Consider the following 20,055-nt stretch of genomic DNA (forward strand, 5'->3'; position numbering starts at 1 on the left):
TGTGTGGCGGAGGGCACTTTACGTGCCACTGTCATTACCTCCCTTTCCTGTTCCAGTCGCGTATGGTTCGCGGGAAGAACGACTGTCTGAAAGCCTCCGTGCGCACTCTAATCTCCTAATTATACATTTGTGATCTCCTCGGGAGGTATAAGTAGGAGGAAGCAATATATTCGATACCTCATCCAGAAACGCACCCTCTCGAAACCTGGCGAGAAAGCTACACCGCGATGCAGAGCGCCTCTCTTACAGAGTCTGCCACTTGAGTTTGTTAAACATCTCCGTAACGCTATCACGGTTACCAAATAACCCTGTGACGAAACGCGCTGCTCTTCTTTGGATCTTCTCTATCTCCTCCGTCAACCCGATCTGGTACGGATCCCACACTGATGAGCAATTCTCAAGTATAGGTCGAACGAGTGTTTTGTAAGCCAGCTCCTTTGTTGATGGACTACATTTTCTAAGCACTCTCCCAATGAATCTCAACCTGGTACCCGCCTTACCGACAATTAATTTTATATGACCATTCCACTTCAAATCGTTCCGCACGCATACTCCCAGATATTTTACAGAAGTAACTGCTACCAGTGTTTGTTCCGCTATCATATAATCATACAATAAATGATCCTTCTTTCTATGTATTCGCAATACATTACATTTGTCTATGTTAAGGGTCAGTTGCCACTCCCTGCACCAAGTGCCTATCCGCTGCAGATCTTCCTGCATTTCGCTACAATTTTCTAATGCTGCAACTTCTCTGTATACTACAGCATCATCCGCGAAAAGCCGCATGGGATTTTCGACACTATCTACTAGGTCATTTATATATATATTGTGAAAAGCAATGGTCCCATAACACTCCCCTGTGGCACGCCAGAAGTTACTTTAACGCCTGTAGACGTCTCTCCATTGATAACAACATGCTTTGTTCTGTTTGCTAAACACTCTTCAATCCAGCCACACAACTGGTCTGATTCCGTAGGCTCTTACTTTGTTTATCAGGCGACAGTGCGGAACTGTATCGAACGCCTTCCGGAAGTCAAGGAAAATGGCATCTACCTGGAAGCCCTTTCTGGGTCTCATGAACAAATAAAGCGAGTTGGGTCTCACACGATCGCTGTTTCCGGAATCCATGTTGATTCCTACATAGTAGATTCTGGGTTTCCAAAAACGACATGATACTCGAGCAAAAAACATGTTCTAAAATTCTACAACAGATCGATGTCAGAGATATAGGTCTATAGTTTTGCGCATCTGCTCGACGACCCTTTTTGAAGACTGGGACTACCTGTGCTCTTTTCCAATCATTTGGAACCTTCCGCTCCTCTAGAGACTTGCGGTACACGGCTGTTAGAAGGGGGGCAAGTTCTTTCGCGTATTCCGTGTAGAATCGAATTGGTATCCCGTCAGGTCCAGTGGACTTTCCTCTGTTGAGTGATTCCAGTTGCTTTTCTTTTTCCTTGGACACTTATTTCGATGTCAGCCATTTTTTCGTTTGTGCGGGGATTTAGAGAAGGAACTGCAGTGCGGTCTTCCTCTGTGAAACAGCTTTGGAAAAAGGTGTTTAGTATTTTAGCTTTACGCGTGTCATCCTCTGTTTCAATGCCATCATCATCCCGGAGTGTCTGGATATGCTGTTTCGAGCCACTTACTGATTTAACGTAAGACCAGAACTTCCTAGGATTTTCTGTCAAGTCGGTACATAGAATTTTACTTTCGAATTCACTGAACGCTTCACGCATAGCCCTCCTTACGCTAACTTTGACATCGTTTAGCTTCTGTTTGTCTGAGAGGTTTTGGCTGCGTTTAAACTTAGAGTTAAGTGCTGTTGGGATTGGCCTGCACTTGGATGGGCCACCGGCTGGGTTTTCTGAACGCTGTTGGCAAGTAGGGTGCACTGAGTCCTTGTGGGGCTAACTGAGGAACTACTTGACTGAGAAGTAACGGCTCTAGTCACGAAAACACAATGGTCGGTAGAGCGGTGTGCTGACCGCATGGCACTCCACAACCGCTTCCAGTGACGGCAGTCGGCTGAGGATGACACGATGGCTGGCCGGTACCGTTGAGCCGGCATGTTAGGACGGAGTTTGAGTTTATATACAGGGTGTCCCAGGAGAAATGGACAATATTCAGAGATTTGTCAGAAACGCTCATTTGAAGAAAAAAATTTCATATGGGCGTAATTATGCCATATTCCGAATGGTTTCCGAACCAGAACACGTTTAAGGTAAATTTGTTTCTGGGCTAGTGGCGCGCACGTACGTGTCATACCCACCCATCCACTTTATCATTTTATTGTAGCACAACCCACCTCGTTGCTTTCAATATCTTTTTACTCGAAATGTCTTTCTGCCACTAAACTAGCCTACTGAGCGGGCGGTTGTCAGTGGTGTGCCGTTGGTGAAGTAGTGTGAGGGACTGAGACTGTATCGTTGTACACGCGCTGGTTAAAATGTCACACATCTGTACTAATGAAAAATACGAGGGTTACCCAGAAAGTAAGGCACCGCATTTTTTCCTTCAACAATTCTTTATTGAACATAATGAGAACTACAGACACGAAAGAATGGTGTTTTATCTGCACACTCTATTTTTTCCATTTTATCTCCATCCCCTTCTATGGCCTTCCTCCAGCGCGAAACAAGGGCGTGAGTGCTTCACTGTGTGAATCAACCCCTCGTCGTCCTTAAAATGTCTTCCAAGAATGTCCCAAACAACTGGAATTCCGAGGGGGCTACGTTAGGGCTGAAGGGTGGATGGGGTAACACTGCCCAACCCTGTTTTGCGATGTGTTCAGCAGTCCTCAGACTTGTTTGGGGCCGAGAGTTAAGTGTTGCAGCAAACATCTCCTGGGTTGCTGTAGCGCCGAACTCGCCGCAAGTACGTCTTGAGTTTTGTTAATGTGTTGACATATGCTTCTGAATTGATGGTACCGTCTCTTCGCATCACATCACTGAGAATCACACCTTCACAGTCGCAGTATCCGGTGATCATGACTTTACCGGCGGAAGCAGCTACTTTGAAATGGGAATGACACCATTCCATCGACTGTCGTATTGTTTTGGACTCAAAATAGTGAACTTAGGTTTAATGACCTGTCACAATCCGAGACAAGAAGACCTCCCCCTCAGCTTCAAAACGTTGCAACAAATCAAGACAAATATTTTTTCAGTGCGATTTGTGATCCACCGTTAGACACCGCGGGACCCATCTTGAACACTTTTGAATATCCAAGAGTGCGGGTAATTGCATCCACGCTACCTTTTCTGATTGACAGATGCAGCGCCAACTGCCGAGTCGCAATGCGTCTGTCCTCGAGAATTACATCAGCTCCCTGCAACATGTCAGGTGTGACAGCCTTGGATGGTCTCCTTCACCGCTGCAAATCGTGGAGCTTCGCCGAACCGCCTTCTGATGATCACGTTCTCCGTGCCCAGCGACTAGCAGTATTTCTGTACTTCTTCGATGAACCCTCTGCCAGGCACTTCAGTGTGAATTGCAGAGTAATCATGTAGATGTAGATGTAGACCAAAAAACGTATCTCCACAGTCCTACAGAGCAAATCTGAAAATCTGGGAAGCCAAAGGGCGAAATGTGTGCACCTTGTTCCAATCATCGTAGAGTCCACGCAGGATGTGGTGGCCGATGCACAGTGAGCAATATTCGTCTGAAGCGCTGTGCGAGTTCATTCGTCTGTTCGGAAGAGGCCGCTGTTAGCTGCTTTCGGTCGGTCTGTGACGACAGCATCGAGGCACGCGCTCTGCAGTCTTTCTCTAACGATTTCACAGAAACTATTCGGTAAACAAAATTCATTTTTGCATTATTTATAGCTTTGTGTATCAGCTTCATGATGACGTGCCCATCATTTCGCTAATTGCCGTAGTTATTGTGATATTCACTTGTAAGTAAGACACTGAGCGCAATTCGAAAAACTTTGCAATGAAAACTGGGGTCGCTATTATTTTGCACTTCGTGATTATTAAACAATATGTTGCTGCATATGAGATTTAGTTAACATATTGAATTTTTGTTTAGACTTGCGAGAAGACTCATTTGCGATCGCGCGCCCGAGCCAGGATGAAATATCCAGAACATTCCTTGTATTTCATTAACGATTTGAGTTATCGAAATGAGATTTTGGGATATGACAGCATACAAAGAGGAAGGTATTTTTCCATATGGCTATTATGCAACACTTCATTATCTACCGTGTTATTCCACTAACAACAGACTTTTTCGGTGAAAGACATCTACATCTACAGGGTTACTCTGCAATTCACACTGAAGTGCCTGGCAGAGGGTTCATCGAACCATTTTCATACTACTTCTCTACCATTCCACTCTCGAATGGCGCGTGGGAAAAAGGAGCACCTAAATCTTTCCGTTCGAGCTCTGATTTCTCATATTTTATTATCATTTCTCCCAACGTAGGTGGGTCTCAACAAAATATTTTCGCATTCAGAAGAGAAAGTTGGTGACTGAAATTTCGTAAATAGATCTCGCCGCAAAGAAAACCGCCTTTGTTTCAGTGACTGCCACCCCAAATCGCGTATCATATCAGTGACACTCTCACCCCTATTGTGCGATAACACGAGACCGCACAGCAATATTCCAGCAGAGGACGGACAATTGTAATGTTGGCTGTCTCTTTAGTGGGTTTGTCGCATCTTCTAAGTGTTCAGCCAACAAAGTGTAGTCTTTGTTCCGCCTTCCCCACAATATTATCTATGTGGTGTTTCCAATTTAAGTTGCTCGTAACTGTAATTCCTAGGTATATAGTCGAATTGACAGCCCTTAGATTTGTGCGATTTATCGTATACCCAAAATGTATCGGATTTCTTTTAGTACCCATGTGGATGACCTCGCACTTTTCTTTCTTTAGTGCCAATTGCCACTTTTCGAACCATACAGAAATTCTCTCTATACCATTTTATAATTCGAATTGATCGTCTGATGATTTTACTACACGGTAAATTACAGCGTCATCTGCAAACAATCTAAGGGGGCTGATCAGATTATCATCTAGATCATTTATGTAAATCAAGAACAGCAGAGGGCCTATGAGATTACCTTGCAGAGCGCCAGATAGCAATTCTGTTCTACTCGATGATTTACTGTCTATCACTAAAAACTGTGACCTCTCTGGGAGGAAATAACGAATCCAGTCACACAACTGAGACGATACTCCATACGCACGCAATCTGATTAATAGTAGCTTGTGAGGAACGGTGTCAAAAGCCTTCTGGAAAACTAGGAATATGGAATCGATCTGAGATCCCTTGTCAACAGCCCTCATTACTTCATGGGAATAAAGAGTCAGCTGTGTTGCACAAGAACGATATATTTAAGGGCGATCAGTAGCTAGAGAAATGAGAAATGCCATGTGTTTTGGAACAATGTAAGTCAAAGCGTTACACGCTTATCTTTGTACTGGTTCAAATGGCTCTGAGCACTATGGGACTTAACATCTGTGGTCATCAGACCCCTAGAGCTTAGAACTACTTAAACCTAACTAACCTAAGGACATCACACACATCCATGCCCGAGGCAGGATTCGAACCTGCAACCGTAGCAGTCGAGCGGTTCCGGACTGCGCGCCTAGAACCGCTAGACTACCGCGGCCGGCCTTATCTTTGTACTGAGGATGTTTTTCGAGAGCTATTGACATTACACTTCATTGGTGCTTTACTTAATAAACTTAATAAACCACCATTTCAGAATACTCGTGCAATCGCATCTGCACGATATGTTAGTGAGGTGCTACTGTATAAACTTCGCTATGTTTTGGCAAAAGAAGCAAATTTTAACATGGCAACAACGAAAATGTAGGTTCTACTCAAAATGTGCCACCCATGATGCTTTCTGGGAGTTACAAATGGTTAAGAAGCTAAGTGGAAATAAATTACTGCTTTTGTTGCATTTGCAGTGGAATTCTTTTTAGATGCGCTAACAAAAGCCAAAGTGGCAGTAGACCTTTTTGCATAGTCATCATGCAAGAGTGGATGTGGAGGGGCTCCAGGTAATACACTCCTGGAAATGGAAAAAAGAACACATTGACACCGGTGTGTCAGACCCACCATACTTGCTCCGGACACTGCGAGAGGGCTGTACAAGCAATGATCACACGCACGGCACAGCGGACACACCAGGAACCGCGGTGTTGGCCGTCGAATGGCGCTAGCTGCGCAGCATTTGTGCACCGCCGCCGTCAGTGTCAGCCAGTTTGCCGTGGCATACGGAGCTCCATCGCAGTCTTTAACACTGGTAGCATGCCGCGACAGCGTGGACGTGAACCGTATGTGCAGTTGACGGACTTTGAGCGAGGGCGTATAGTGGGCATGCGGGAGGCCGGGTGGACGTACCGCCGAATTGCTCAACACGTGGGGCGTGAGGTCTCCACAGTACATCGATGTTGTCGCCAGTGGTCGGCGGAAGGTGCACGTGCCCGTCGACCTGGGACCGGACCGCAGCGACGCACGGATGCACGCCAAGACCGTGGGATCCTACGCAGTGCCGTAGGGGACCGCACCGCCACTTCCCAGCAAATTAGCGACACTGTTGCTCCTGGGGTATCGGCGAGGACCATTCGCAACCGTCTCCATGAAGCTGGGCTACGGTCCCGCACACCGTTAGGCCGTCTTCCGCTCACGCCCCAACATCGTGCAGCCCGCCTCCAGTGGTGTCGCGACAGGCGTGAATGGAGGGACGAATGGAGACGTGTCGTCTTCAGCGATGAGAGTCGCTTCTGCCTTGGTGCCAATGATGGTCGTATGCGTGTTTGGCGCCGTGCAGGTGAGCGCCACAATCAGGACTGCATACGACCGAGGCACACAGGGCCAACACCCGGCATCATGGTGTGGGGAGCGATCTCCTACACTGGCCGTACACCACTGGTGATCGTCGAGGGGACACTGAATAGTGCACGGTACATCCAAACCGTCATCGAACCCATCGTTCTACCATTCCTAGACCGGCAAGGGAACTTGCTGTTCCAACAGGACAATGCACGTCCGCATGTATCCCATGCCACCCAACGTGCTCTAGAAGGTGTAAGTCAACTACCCTGGCCAGCAAGATCTCCGGATCTGTCCCCCATTGAGCATGTTTGGGACTGGATGAAGCGTCGTCTCACGCGGTCTGCACGTCCAGCACGAACGCGGGTCCAACTGAGGCGCCAGGTGGAAATGGCATGGCAAGCCGTTCCACAGGACTACATCCAGCATCTCTACGACCGTCTCCATGGGAGAATAGCAGCCTGCATTGCTGCGAAAGGTGGATGTACACTGTACTAGTGCCGACATTGTGCATGCTCTGTTGCCTGTGTCTATGTGCCTGTGGTTCTGTCAGTGTGATCATGTGATGTGTCTGACCCCAGGAATGTGTCAATAAAGTTTCCCCTTCCTGGGACAATGAATTCACGGTGTTCTTATTTCAATTTCCAGGAGTGTATTTACAAAAAATGTAAGCGCAACATTCAGTTTAGAACGACACTTCCCCTCTAGTGCTCGGCATTTCCCCTACAGCGCCTGTCCACAACCCCCACCACTACTGCTCCCCCCACACGTGCCCTGCCGACTACGCATTTGTGGGCCACGTTAGTCCACGCGCACTCTACGTTGTAGGTATCGGTTGAGAGGTCATTGAGCAAAATGTATTCCCACTGCTTTCAGTCCCTCATGAAGCCAATATGACGTCTCACCGCAATCGACTAGGTGACAGTGTGTACTTCATACTACTAAGAAATTCGATTGCTCACAGGTGTATACTTGCTTCATTATAAAGCTGAAGACTGTCATGTGGTATGCTGAAATGTTATTTCAACAAATATTTGTGATACTAACTTGAACAGCTTTTCGTATAGTATTGTGGAACACAACGACAATAATAACTTTGAGACAAAGCAATTGACAGCAGAGTGCTGTACATAATTACCACATGGAAATTACCTGTGATTCAACGTTCTTGCGTATTCGCACACAGCAGACAACAATATGTTTAAGCAAGGGTTGACGTGAAAAAGAAAAAGAAAAAGAAAAGAACTTCCTATGATGTGGTGGTGTGGAAGGTAGTTGAATGGAGGAAGAATGTTCTCCTCAAAGATTATTCACAGTTCAGTGTGCGAAGGGAAAACAATCGATTTTTCTTTTGTCGAGGCCGAGAGGCGCTTTATTATCTAAAAACCGCCATTTATAGGTATGCAGCTGGACGATGCAATGTCTTTGCACAGAGCTGCTATATCTGTAGGCTGATGTCTGTCTTCTCACGTGTGTTTGTTACTGTGCTAGTCACTGCAGGTGTTACTGACGCTTTTTTGCGTTCTTACGTGGGCGCAAAGAGCGAAAGCTTCATCGCACAATACGGCAACGTTCGATCACACGGTGCTCCCCCCTTTTTTTACTTAGTATTTTTACTGTGCAAAAGTTCTTGATGCGTAGCAATAGCTAAATGGACGGTATTCCAAACCTGTCTGAATACTAATCGTTTTCGGGAGGAATGACAATTTTAACTTTTTTAGTGCATTAAAACTTTTATTCCTGAGGCTGGCATAAAACAACTGACGTGTCTAATTCTTAGCGTATGTTGTGTTATGACCCTTCACAACGCCAACTCCAACCATAACAAAACTTAATCTATTATGCTAACCTCATTATAGGCACATAAAGAAAACACAGCAAATTCTTGCTGGAATCGCGGTGAAACTGACCTCTTTTTCTTCAGCGGTTATGAAAAAACATTCCTGAATGCAGCAAGAATGTGAGCTAATGAAGGCAGTAACAATGTGACACATGGTCATAGAAACAGCTGCCCGTAACAGTCTACTGGTGGAGAGATAAAGTCACTGTTGCAAGTGTCTATATGTTTTTGTCACGTAAGCCACAGGTCTCTTTTATTGAGATCGTAAGAGCCGTCCGTGTGAAAATGCCGCGAAGTACAAACGTAAATACCATGAACTGAAGAAACATAGTGTGGATGTTTTAGAACCGTGTTTCGCAGAAATTTTAAAAGGATCAAGAAGCACTGACAGGGCTATCTGAGTGTATAAAATTACCAAAGGAGCCATGATAAACTGGATTCACGGTTGTCATGGTAAATCACAATGTGGTCAGCTATTTTTTAATGCTAAAGAAGAAAAGAACGGGTCTCTTCAGAATTTCATAGCGCAAATTTGTGATCACATCTTTCTATCCTTAAATTTTCCTTGTGTTTTATTCTGATATTAGTATTAAAATTTAATTACTGTGCCAGAATCATTTCTCAATTATTGATAAAGTTTCAGCACAGAGTGATAAACAATCGACAATTATCACATCACAGATCATCGGTCAATTTCACCCACAGTTGGGAGTGACGCAGCATCTGAACTATATATAGACCTAGAACTTAGTTTCGGAAAACAAATTTACCTACATAATTCACGTGGAGATTGTAATACGCGGCTACAAACATACGTTTGAATTAGGAGAAAATTGACTCGATTATTCTAAAAGTAAATTTATCTCTCTGTAGGAAAGAGAACGAACAGTTGGCGACGGCTAACCTTCGGTAGTATGCAGTTGTTCCGAGCACCAGCTCCTGATGTGGTCTGGCTGAATTAAGTTTGATTAGATGATGATTACGATTATCGAAACAGGTCAAGAAAAGAAAAAAAGAACCTGGAATTTAGACTTGCTTTTTATTCTTATAAACGAATCAAGTGCCATCTTTTCCTTTTTTTAGCATTTCGAAGTTCGTAGGAAACTGTGTTTAAATGGATTGCACGAATTCTATATTGTTGCCAAGTTTCGTCTCGTGAATTAACATTATACAATGTTTTCCAACAGGAATGGTCAGTTTCAGGGATATGACAGGAACGATCATTTGAAGCAAAAGCTTCATATGGACATGTGCACTATTCCGGACGGTTTCCGAGATACAACACATTTAATGTCGTGTACTGGTAGTATGACTACATTGCACCATTTTAACAAGTACTTCAGTACTTCTGATTATACTAGACGGTAAATTACAGCGTCATCTGCAAACAATCTAAGGGGGCTGCTCAGATTATCACCTAGATCCTTTATGCAAATGAGGAACAGCAGAGGCCCTATGACACTACCTCCCGGAACGCCAGATATCACTTCTGTTCTACTTGATGATTTACCGTCTATCACTAGGCCGCGCGGGATTAGCTGAGCGGTCTAAGGCGCTGCTGTCCTGGACTGTGCGGCTGGTCCCGGTGGAGGTTCGAGTCCTCCCTCGGGCATGGGTGTGTGTGTTTGTCCATAGGATAATTTAAGGTTGAGTAGTGTGTAAGCTTAGGGACTGATGACCTTAGGAGTTAAGTCCCATAAGATTTCACACACATTTGAACATTTTTTGTCTATCACTAGGAACTGTGACCTCTCTGAGAGGAAATCACGAACCCAGTCACACAACTGAGACGATACTCCATATGCACGCAATTTTATTAATAGTCGCTTGTGAGGAACGGTATCAAGAACCTTCTGGAAATCTAGGAATATGGAATCGATCTGAGATTCCCTGTCGACAGCACAAGAACGATATTTTCTGTATCCGTGTTGGTTATGTATCAATAAGTCATTTTCTTCAAGGTCATTCATGATGTTCGAGTACAGTATATGCACCAAAATCCTACTGTAAATTGAGGTCAGTGATAGAGGTCTGTAATTCAATGGGTTACTCCTATTTCCCTTCTTGAATATTGGCGTGACCTGTGCTGCTTTCAGCCGGCCGGTGTGGCCGTGCGGCTCTAGGCGCTTCGGTCTGGAACCGCGTGACCGCTACGGTCGCAGGTTCGAATCCTGCCTCGGGCATGGCTGTGTGTGATGTCCTTAGGTTAGTTAGGTTTAAGTAGTTCTAAGTTCTAGGGGACTGATGACCACAGATGTTAAGTCCCATAGTGCTCAGAGCCATTAGAACCATTTGTGCTGCTTTCCAGTCTTTAGGAACAGTCCTTTCGTCTAGTGAGCGGTTGTATATGATTGCTAAGAAAGGCGCTATTGTGTCTGCATTTCTGAAAGGAACCTGACTGGTATACCATCTGGACCGGAATACTTACCTTTGTTAAGTGATTTGAGTTGTTTCGCAACACCTAAGATATACACTCCTGGAAATGGAAAAAAGAACACATTGACACCGGTGTGTCAGACCCACCATACTTCCTCCAGACACTGCGAGAGGGCTGTACAAGCAATGATCACACGCACGGCACAGCGGTCACACCAGGAACCGCGGTGTCGGCCGTCGAATGGCGCTATCTGCGCAGCATTTGTGCACCGCCGCCGTCAGTGTCAGCCAGTTTGCCGTGGCATACAGAGCTCCATCGCAGTCTTTAACACTGGTAGCATGCCGCGACAGCGTGGACGTGAACCGTATGTGCAGTTGATGGACTTTGAGCGAGGGCATATAGTGGGCATGCGGGAGGCCGGGTGGACGTACCACCGAATTGCTCAACACGTGGGGCGTGAGGTCTCCACAGTACATTGATGTTGTCGCCAGTGGTCGGCGGAAGATGCACGTGCCCGTCGACCTGGGACCGGACCGCAGCGACGCACGGATACACGCCAAGACCGTAGGATATTATGCAGTGCCGTAGGGCACCGCACCGCCACTTCCCAGCAAATTAGGGACACTGTTGCTCCTGGGGTATCGGCGAGGACCATTCGCAACCGTCTCCATGAAGCTGGGCTACGGTCCCGCACACCGTTAGGCCGTCTTCCGCTCATGCCCCAACATCGTGCAGGCCGCCTCCAGTGGTGTCGCGACAGGCGTGAATGGAGGGACGAATGGAGACGTGTCGTCTTCAGCGATGAGAGTCATTTCTGCCTTGGTGCCAATGATGGTCGTATGCGTGTTTGGCGCCGTGCAGGCGAGCGCCACAATCAGGACTGCATACGACCGAGGCACACAGGGCCAACACCCGGCATCATGGTGTGGGGAGCAATCTCCTACACTGGCGGTACACCACTGGTGATCGTCGAGGGGACACTGAATAGTGCACGGTACATCCAAACCGTCATCGAACCCATCGTTCTACCATTCCTAGACCGGCAAGGGAACTTGCTGTTCCAACAGGACAATGCACGTCCGCATGTATCCCGTGCCACCCAACGTGCTCTAGAAGGTGTAAGTCAACTACCCTGGCCAGCAAGATCTCCGGATCTGTTCCCCATTGAGCATGTTTGGGACTGGATGAAGCGTCGTCTCACGCGGTCTGCACGTCCAGCACGAACGCGGGTCCAATTGAGGCGCCAGCTGGAAATGGCATGGCAAGCCGTTCCACAGGACTACATCCAGCATCTCTACGATCGTCTCCATGGGAGAATAGCAGCCTGCATTGCTGCGAATGGTGGATATACACTGTACTAGTGCCGACATTGTGCATGCTCTGTTGCCTGTGTCTATGAGCCTGTGGTTCTGTCAGTGTGATCATGTGATGTATCTGACCCCAGGAATGTGTCAATAAAGTTCCCCCTTCCTGGGACAATGAATTCACGGTGTTCTTATTTCAATTTCCAGGAGTGTATACTGTTATGTCACTCATGCTAATAGCTGTTCTGGTTTCGAATTCTGCAATATTTTCTTCGTCTTCTTTCGTGAAGGAATTACGGAAAACTGTATTTAGTAACTCCGTTTTAGTGACACCATAATCGGTAACTTTTCCATCGCTGTCGCGCAGTGACGGTATTGACTGTTTTGCCGCTGGTGTACTTTTCATACGGTCAGAATCTCTGTGGGTTTTGTACCATATTTTGAGACAATGTTTCATTGTGGAAATTATTAAAAGCTCTCGCATTGACGTCCGCACTAAATTTCGAGCTTCCGTGAAACTTAGCCAGTCTTGGGGATCTTACGTTTTTCTGAATTTGGCATGCTTTTTTCGTTGCTTCTGCAACAGTGTTCTGACATGTTTTGTATACCATGGTGGATCAGTCTCGTCTCTTATTAACTTACACAGTATGAATCTATCTATTGTTGTCGATACTGTATCTTTGAATTTGAGCCATATCTGGTCTACACTTACATAATTAGCTTGGAAGGAATGGAGACTCTCTCTTAGGAAGACATCAAGCGAATTTTCATCTGTTGTTTCAAATAGATATATTTTGCGATTATTTATAGTGGTTTTGGTTGATATGGTTTTGAGCCTTGCTAAAATCACCTTGTGCTCACTAATCCCTGTATCCGTCATGACGCTCTCTATTAGATCAGGATTATTTGTGACTAAGAGGAGTGGTGGGGAGGGGGAGAGCACTGAAGCATTTTCATGTCGATGTAGAGTTTCTAAGTCCATTCAGACAATTCGGAGTCAAAGGGACGGTACACTGTGCTACTGAAGTTACAGGTTATCTGCGAAGTTGCTGTAGGTGAGCATCGGCTGCACACGATTAGACAGTAGATTTCTGTGATATATGCCAGTAACATGTGCTCCACGTCATTTCATATGAACACCACCCACACAAGAAAATGTTCTCGTTGTTGTTGTTGTAGTCTTCAGTCCTGAGACTGGTTTGATGCAGCTCTCCATGCTACTCTATACTGTGCAAGCTTTTTCATCTCCCAGTACCTACTGCAACCTACATCCTTCTGAATCTGCTTAGTGTATTCATCTCTTGGTCTCCCTCTACGATTTTTACCCTCCACGCTGCCCTCCAATACTAAATTGGTGATCCCTTGATGCCTCAGAACATGTCCTACCAACCGATCCCTTCTTCTGGTCAAGTTGTGCCACAAACTTCTCTTCTCCCCAATCCTGTTCAATACTTTCTCATTAGTTGTGTGATCTACCCATCTAATCTTCAGCATTCTTCTGTAGCACCACATTTCGAAAGCTTCTATTCTCCTCTTGTCCAAACTATTTATCGTCCATGTTTCTCTTCCATACATGGCTACACTCCATACGAATACTTTCAGAAATGACTTCCTGACACTTAAATCAATACTGGATGTTAACAAATTTCTCTTCTTCAGAAACGCTTTCCTTGCCATTGCCAGCCTACATTTTATATCCTCTCTACTTCGACCATCATCAGTTATTTTGCTCCCCAAATAGCAAAACTCCTTTACTACTTTAAGTGCCTCATTTCCTAATCTAATTCCCTCAGCATCACCCGACTTAATTAGACTACATTCCATTATCCTTGCTTTGCTTTTGTTGATGTTCATCTTATATCCTCCTTTCAAGACACTGTCCATTCCATTCAACTGCTCTTCCAAGTCCTTTGCTGTATCTGACAGAATTACAATGTCATCGGCGAACCTCAAAGTTTTTATTTCTTCTCCATGAATTTTAATACCTACTCCGAATTTTTCTTTTGTTTCCTTTACAGCTTGCTCAATATACAGATTGAACAACATCGGGGAGAGGCTACAACCCTGTCTTACTCCCTTCCCAACCACTGCTTCCCTTTCATGTCCCTCGACTCTTATAACTGCCATCTGGTTTCTGTACAAACTGTAAATAGCCTTTCGCTCCCTGTATTTTACCCCTGCCACCTTTAGAATTTGAAAGAGAGTATACCAGTCAACATTGTCAAAAGCTTTCTCTAAGTCTACAAATGCTAGAAACGTAGGTTTGCCTTTCCTTAATCTTTCTTCTAAGATAAGTCGTAAGGTCAGTATTGCCTCACGTGTTCCAGTGTTTCTACGGAATCCAAACTGATCTTCCCCGAGGTTGGCTTCTACTAGTTTTTCCATTCGTCTGTAAAGAATTCGCGTTAGTATTTTGCAGCTGTGACTTATTAAGCTGATAGTTCGGTAATTTTCACATCTGTCAACACCTGCTTTCTTTGGGATTGGAATTATTATATTCTTCTTGAAGTCTGAGGGTATTTCGCCTGTTTCATACATCTTGCTCACCAGATGGTAGAGGTTTGTCAGGACTGGCTCTCCCACGGCCGTCAGTAGTTCCAATGGAATATTGTTTACTCCGGGGGCCTTGTTTCGACTCAGGTCTTTCAGTGCTCTGTCAAACTCTTCACGCAGTATCATATCTCCCATTTCATCTTCATCTACATCCTCTTCCATTTCCATAATATTGTCCTCAAGTACATCGCCCTTGTATAGACCCTCTATATACTCCTTCCACCTTTCTACTTTCCCTTCTTTGCTTAGAACTGGGTTTCCATCTGAGCTCTTGATATTCATACAAGTCGTTCTCTTATCTCCAAAGGTCTCTTTAATTTTCCTGTAGGCGGTATCTATCTTACCCCTAGTGAGATAGGCCTCTACATCCTTACATTTGTCCTCTAGCCATCCCTGCTTAGCCATTTTGCACTTCCTGTCGATCTCATTTTTGAGACGTTTGTATTCCTTTTTGCCTGTTTCACTTACTGCATTTTTATATTTTCTCCTTTCATCAATTAAATTCAATATTTCTTCTGTTACCCAAGGATTTCTACTAGCCCTCGTCTTTTTACCTACTTGATCCTCTGCTGCCTTTACTACTTTATCCCTCAAAGCTACCCATTCTTCTTCTACTGTATTTCTTTCCCCCATTCCTGTCAATTGCTCCCTTATGCTCTCCCTGAATCTCTGTGCAACCTCTGGTTCTTTTAGTTTATCCAGGTCTCATCTCCTTAAATTCCCACCTTTTTGCAGTTTCTTCAGTTTTAATCTACAGGTCATAACCAATAGATTGTGGTCAGAGTCCACATCTGCCCCTGGAAATGTCTTACAATTTAAAACCTGGTTCCTAAATCTCTGTCTTACCATTATATAATCTATCTGATACCTTTTAGTATCTCCAGGGTTGTTCCATGTATACAACCTTCTTTCATGATTCTTAAACCAAGTGTTAGTTATGATTATGTTGTGCTCTGTGCAAAATTCGACCAGGCGGCTTCCTCTTTCATTTCTGTCTCCCAATCCATATTCGTCTACTATGTTTCCCTCTCTCCCTTTTCCTACACTCGAATTCCAGTCACCCATGACTATTAAATTTTCGTCTCCCTTCACAATCTGAATAATTTCTTTTATTTCATCATACATTTCTTCAATTTCTTCGTCATCTGCAGAGCTAGTTGGCATATAAACTTTTACTACTGTAGTAGGCGTGGGCTTCGAATCTATCTTGGCCACAATAATGCGTTCACTATGCTGTTTGTAGTAGCTTACCCGCATTCCTATTTTCCTATTCATTATTAAACCTACTCCTGCATTACCCCTATTTGATTTTGTGTTTATGACCCTGTAGTCACCTGACCAGAAGTCTTGTTCCTCCTGCCACCGAACTTCACTAATTCCCACTATATCTAACTTCAACCTATCCATTTCCCTTTTTAAATTTTCTAACCTACCTGCCCGATTAAGGGATCTGACATTCCACGCTCCGATCCGTAGAACGCCAGTTTTCTTTCTCCTGATAACGACATCCTCTTGAGTAGTCCCCGCCCGGAGATCCGAATGGGGGACTATTTTACCTCCGGAATATTTTACCCAAGAGGACGCCATCATCATGTAATCATACAGTAAAGCTGCATGCCCTCGGGAAAAATTACGGCTGTAGTTTCCCCTTGCTTTCAGCCGTTCGCAGTACCAGCACAGCAAGGCCGTTTTGGTTATTGTTACAAGGCCAGATCAGTCAATCATCCAGACTGTTGCCCTTGCAACTACTGAAAAGGCTGCTGCCCCTCTTCAGGAACCACACGTTTGTCTGGCCTCTCAACAGATACCCCTCCGTTGTGGTTGCACCTACGGTACGGCTATCTGTATCGCTGAGGCACGCAAGCCTCCCCACCAACGGCAAGGTCCATGGTTCATGTTCTCTACTAGCCTGAAAGGTGCCATGTTGGCGAGCACGATGCATCACCTCTTCGGCACAGTCGTGCATTGCCGTTAGTACATGTGATTGTGTACTACGATTCTTTGGACACGCTTCTAACTTCTAAAGGCGGCGTCCCTAGATCCACGCTAATCAATGCGACGGAAGGGGCGATGAGCAGATATGCAAGTGTAGTGTAGAGATGTGGCTTCTGCAGCGCAGCGGTACCCAAACTTTTCCTCTGATGGAATACTTTCAGAATTCTGGTACTTTGATGGTTAATAAAATTATTGAAAAATAAGAAAAAATTGTTTTGTTCAGCGATTACTTCAATTTCAAATCATAATTAGTAACACAGAAATGATAATGTCTTTTTAAAAATAGTATCATCAAAATTTCGAAAAAAGAAAACGCCATATTACTAACAATTTTTGGTGAAGCATTCATTCACTTCCCACGGAACGCTAGTGTTGCGTGGAACACAGTTTGGGAAACCCTACCGTGGAGTACAGAGCAGTGGTAGAATCTGCGCAGAATACCTTGGCCAGTAGCTGTGCAGTGCAGGTGCGTAGAGGAAATGCCAAGCGCTGAGGGAAAAGTAGTGTTCTAAACTGAAGGTAACATTTTTTGTAAATATTAAGAGGAGCCCCTTCACGCCCACACTTGCACGGTGACCAGTCAAAGACATATGTCACCTCTGCTTCATTTAGTATCTAAAAAGCATTCTGCTGAAAATACAGCGATTTATTTTCGCTTGGCTTGTTAACCATTTGTAAATTTCAGAGAAGCGTCATGAGTGGCGAACTTTCAGTAAAACCTCCAATTTCTCTCATTACCATGTTAAAATTTGCTTCTTTTGCCAAAAAACAACAGGATTTTCAAAGTGTCACCTCACAAGCGTGTTATGTAGACACAGTTGTAAGAGAATTCTGAAACAGTGCTTTATTAACTTTATTAAGTGAGCAACTGAGGAAAAGTAAGATAAGTAGCTTATAAAAAAGTACTCCCTCAGTACAAAATAAACGTGTAATATCTTCAGTTACATTGTTCTCAAACCCTTTTTTCATTTCACCAGTTATCGATGGCCCTTAAAAATTACATTCTTTCACTGAAAAAGACTGTCGTTAGTGGAATAACACGGTAGATGGTAAAGTTTTGCATAATAAATATATGGCAAAATACTCTCCTCTTTGCATGCTATCATTCGCAAAAAAAATCTTTTCGATATCTCAAATCGTATTTGTAATATGAGGAATGTTGTGGATATTTCACTCAGGGTTTATCACTGGTACGATGCAATCGCAAATGAGTGTGCTACATCTGATCAATTTTCTCGAGATTGGTGACAGATAGGGACGTCCACCCAAGTGTGAAAAAAAATTTGATGTGTTAACTAAATTTCATATGCGACAACATATTATGTAATATGCGCCAAACGTAAAATCATAGCGGCCCCTATTTTTCATTGCAAACTTTTTCTAGTTTCTCGCAGTGTTTTATTCCATGTAAATATCACAATAACTATGACCATTAAGGAAATGATGGACACATCATTATGAACCTGATATATAAAGCTATAAGTAACCAAAAACGAAATTTTTTACCGAATACTTTCCGTAAAATCGTTTAAGAACGACTCCAGGGCGCGTGCCTCGATTCTGTCATCGGCAGCCGGCCGAAGGTGGCAAAACCTGATCCCTCCGCCCACTAGTGAGCGTTCCAGTTTTCATGGGTGACGGTAGGCGACAGGGGTTTTAAAAAACATTTTCATTGGGTTTTCATAAAATTATGACAAATTATCTGATAAGTAAATGTTATTGTGTGTAACTTCTGGCAGATTAAAACTGTGTGCCGGACCGAGACTCGAACTCGGGAGCTTTGCCTTTTGCGGACAAGTGCTCTACCATCTTTTTTTTAGTCTCATTTTGTTCGCTTTTGTTCGTTGAATCTGCTCGGAGCGGTCGTCGTAAAACATCCGTTTCAGCTCGTTGTTGATCGATTAACTCAGTTTCTTTATTACAGAGAGTATATAACCCTCTGACCGAACACGCCGAGCTACCGTGCCGGTAGCCCTCTGAGCTACCCAAGCACGATTCACGCCCCGTCCTCACAGCTTTACTTGTGCCAGTACCTCGTCTCCTACCTTCCAGACTTTACAGAAGCTCTCCTGCGAAACTTGCAGAACTAGCACTCCTGAAAGAAAGGATATTGCGGAGACATGGCTTAGCCACAGCCTGTGTGCTTTAACTTGCTGCAGTTCTCCGTTATAAACATTATACAGTAAAGTCACTCCTCTACTTTATCAATCACCATGACTGTGGAACTGGTGGGCTGTTAGGAAATTTTACTACTAGCAAAGATACAAAGCACTCCGTCGTCAGGCCACAAGAGGCCCATCGGGACCATCCGACCGCCGTGTCATCTTCAGTTGGGGATGCGGATAGGAGGGGCGTGTGGTCAGCACACCGCTCTCCCGGTCGTTAAGATAGTTTTCTTTGACCGGAGCCGCTACTATTCAGTCGAGTAGCTCCTCAATTGGCATCACGAGGCTGAGTGCACCCCGAAAAATGGCAACAGCACATGGCGGCCTGGATGGTGACCCATCCAACTGCCGGCCACGCCCGACAGCGCTTAACTTCGGTGATCTCACGGGAACCGGTGTAACCACTGCGGCAAGGCCGTTGCCTAGCAGAGATACAAAAGCAGGCAAAGAAGGCTGACTACTACTGGTATAGAGGACGTCGTTCTGAGCGGCAAGACTGCTCAGCAATTGTTGCCGTTCTTGTTTAGTACGGAAGTGATTTGTTGCCATGTGGCCCGGCTAACCGCTCCTAAATCTGCGATAGTTGGTGTCCAGCGCGTCGTCAGCACGGTGTTACCCACGGCACTTGTTTCGGGCGGTGTCGTTTTACTCCGAATCGAGGTACCCAGGTACACTCTTGACACAATAGAATGAAAAGGGCCGATAGCCTGCACCATCTCTGAGTATCCTACGCTTTGGGCACCCACGGAATGGCCGCAGTCAAATTCGGTAGCACCGAACACTGAGCGCCTGGTTGTCACGCGGAAGGGTAACACAAAGTCTGACGACATTCCGTTAACGTGACTTCCCGAACGGTCTTATTCACCGTGGCGATGGCAGCGATTTCACAGCAGCACAAGCAGCCTTCAACGATTAAATTGCTCATAAGAGTATGTAAGATTTAGTCTCTCTCCGTCCACGTAAGCGTCAGCTATGAAGACGCAGCTGACATTTTTTCATGCCCTGGTAACGAATCCAAAGTTTGCAGTCC

At 45.0% G+C, this 20,055-nt stretch overlaps 1 pseudogene; it reads right to left on the reverse strand.

Moving 5' to 3' along the window:
* Positions 1 to 19,330: 19,330 nt before the first annotated feature.
* LOC124778089 lies at positions 19,331 to 19,448 on the reverse strand (annotated as a pseudogene).
* Between the last annotated feature and the right edge of the window lie 607 nt (positions 19,449 to 20,055).

Source organism: Schistocerca piceifrons, chromosome 2, assembly GCF_021461385.2.
Source record: "Schistocerca piceifrons isolate TAMUIC-IGC-003096 chromosome 2, iqSchPice1.1, whole genome shotgun sequence".
In the NCBI taxonomy this organism is placed as follows: domain Eukaryota; kingdom Metazoa; phylum Arthropoda; class Insecta; order Orthoptera; family Acrididae; genus Schistocerca; species Schistocerca piceifrons.